The sequence below is a fragment of the Podarcis pityusensis genome, assembly GCF_964106645.2.
Source record: "Podarcis pityusensis genome assembly, chromosome: 18".
NCBI lineage: Eukaryota > Metazoa > Chordata > Lepidosauria > Squamata > Lacertidae > Podarcis > Podarcis pityusensis.
Window position 1 is genome coordinate 12,411,643 of NC_138043.1, and position 3,171 is coordinate 12,414,813.

Sequence of the window (3,171 nt, forward strand, 5' to 3'; positions counted from 1 at the left end):
GCCCTACTCTGAGTAGACCCATTGGAAATAATGGACATGACTATGGTCCATTAATTTCAATGGTGGGTACACAAGCCAAAGCACCAAACTGCAGAGGAAAGCCTGGATGGGACCTGAAGACGAGTAAATTAGCTTAGAAGGAAGGCAAGGGATGGCAGAGGGACCAGGAGGACAGGAAAGTGCCTCAGGGCGTGTGGCTGGAGAAAGGGGGCTGCATCTCCCTTCCTTGCAAACCGCACCCAGTGAAACTGAATGTTGGGGGATTCAGGGCAGATATATTGCAGCACATGGGCATAGTCAGGATTTTTGCGGGGGGGGGGGTGTTACTTGGTTGGGAGGACTTTTGTTAGGGGTGATTGGTTAATTATTTAAGTATTTCTATTGTTTTACTGTACTTGATGAGGTGGGACAGCTGCCCCCCTGCCCTTTGCACATGTTGCAGCCCCCCTGTCCTGTGCACATGCTGCAGCACATGGTGAAATGCTAGAATTTGCTTCTCCAACAGCCAGAAATGACCAGGAGCAATTTGGAGAACTGCTTTAAGCTGTGCTTTGGCAAATCCTAAAGGCTACCAATGCCTCCTGGCCACAAGGGTTGACGCCATCCGGGGCCAAAGGCAGCTGCACAAAGATTACAGGGATTTATATAAGTTGAGTGGGGGGAGAGTTGATGCTGCTACGCTGCTATGTTTGTGTGCATCTAGTGGCCCCAGTGGCACTCTCAATGTTGGACTAGTTGGGGGGGGGCACCTTTGATGTCCAGCTGCAGATGCCCCCCCCCCCAAGAAAGCTCCCTCACCCCTGATAGCCTAGGAAAAGCAGGTGTGGAGCCAACTGTCAAGCAGGGAGGCCAAATGCTGGCATGGAAAGCAGAGGCAAGCGGATGTCTTTGCTTGGCCCAGCATGGCAGGAAGCCGCCACCGAAGGCTACTTCCTCATGGAGGAGCCCAATTGCGGGACAGTGAGCCTGGTCCCCACCAGGAACCACCCACCCCGGTGCAGCCGGTGAAACTGTTGCGAAAAGCACAATTTGCACACCAAGACAAGCCAACCCGTGGCATAAGCCTGCCTTGCCCAGGAGAAACAGAAAGCGGCTCTTGCAGACTTTGGGGTGGGGGAACAGGCCTAGGTTGGCCCTGTGACAGGTTGGTGCCCATCAGGCACCATGTGGAATTTTGCTGCGCACTCAGCTCCCTTTTGCTGTCTTGAAGCAGCAGATGGAGGTTTGGCAGGCAAAACTGTGGGGATGGACTCTGGGGGTGCTGTCCTCTGCACAAGACCAGAGGGACCTTTTGCACACCACTCCTCTTGGGGACATGCCTGCTCTGCCAGGTCTCTTTTCAATCAGTAATCTCCAAGGCAACATGATGACCAAATGCAAAGATATGATATCAATATACACTCTTTATATAATAGGAAATAAAACCAAATAAACATGTCTTATAAGTCTCTAAAAGTCTTTGAAGACTATGCAAGTCTCTGAAAGAAGCGACGTATCAGATTCTTATCTGGTGAAAACAGGCTGTACAGCTTAGTTTATGAAAGTTTTCACCAGATAAGGTTTTATGTTTTCAAGAGAATCCATTAAGAGTGATATTTTGTGACTTTCAGAGATTCATAAGTTTTCTGTTTATGTGATTTCATACTATATAAAGAGTGTATATTGATATTGTATCATTGTCTTTGGTCATCGTGTTGCCTTGGAGATTACTATTATTTGCAACATGGGGGTTAAATTGTTAGGTCTCTTTTCAGGGCAGGTTGGCAAGCAGAGCTGGCATTCACCATGCACTGCTCTCCTTGGCAAATGCAACCCAAGCGCCTCTGTCCCCAGGACTTCTTCTTTCGGGGGACCTGTACAAACTCCTTGACAAGAGGGCAGATCCTGGACCAAGGAGCTCCCTCTGCTCCTCAGTGTCACACCCACCAAGCACTAGGCGGCTCCGCCCGTCCTCCCCAAGCTAAAGTGGGTGAGCCTGAGGGATTCAGAAGCCGCAGGGCGGAGGAAATATAATAATAATAATAAATTAATTTCATTTATACCCCGCCCTCCCGGGCCAGAGCCGGGCTCAGGACGGCTAACACCAGTAAAATTACAGTAAAAACATAATAGGAAAAAACAAACCAATTTAAAAAACAGGTTAAAATGCAATTTTAAAAGTAGCCCATGGAAGGTGTCTATAGAATTTGTGCTGTTAAACCGGAAAGGGGCCATCGCAAGAACTGCTGAAATTTTGGGAGGATGAATAATCACCATGGAATGGTCTCGGGGGTGGGGTGCACATTTCCATTTATTTCTTGTTATTACTTTGCTAAACAAACAAACAAACAAACAAACATAAAAGGAAGCGGAGGCGCCGCCGTCCCCGCGAGCTCCCGCCCTCCTCTCCGCTGTGTAGCAGGAACCCCCCCCCACCCCAATCATTCAGTTTGTACAAACTTCACACACTCACACTCACACACTACATATGCCACACTTCTGTTATAAATTCATAGAAAAATCAACCATACATTGGATTTGCACTGTTCCATTTTTATTTTACTCCATATGACAAGGACTATCAAAGGGGGGTGGCTTGGTTCTGGTCAGCCATAATCCCTTCACCATCCCAGCACATCCACAGGAGCCCTGCCCAGTTGCTATGCCAACCCTGATGGTCCTAGACAGAAGACCATCAAGATCACAAAGAACTTGCATATGGGAGTGGATTCAGCATGGACTGAAACAAAGGACAATGATCAGATCTTCCCTCTGGGGGCAGGAAACTGCCAACTCCCCTTTGTCTCCTGGAAGTGACTCATGGGGGGGGAAAGGAGGAACCAGCCAGGTGACAGGACACTCAGGTTACCACCACAACTCCTCCCTCAACCCCTCCTTTCTGTAATGTATGCATGATGTCAACTCCTCCTTTCTGTAATGTATGCATGATGTTTCTGGGGGTCGGCTTGACCTAGAGGATGGGAATTTCAAAGTTTTAATAAGGTCTTGCACACCATCTTTCTGGGTCTTTTCCTCTCTCCTGCAAGGGAGGGGAACACCCTGTTGCAACAGTTCAATAAAGGCCAAGCCTACAGGCTGCTGTTTTGCTTCCAATTGCTCTGGTTGGTGTCTTTGTTTTTGTCCAAGGGAGCCCTCAGATTTTCCGTTAACAGCTGGGCCAGACGCGGCCTC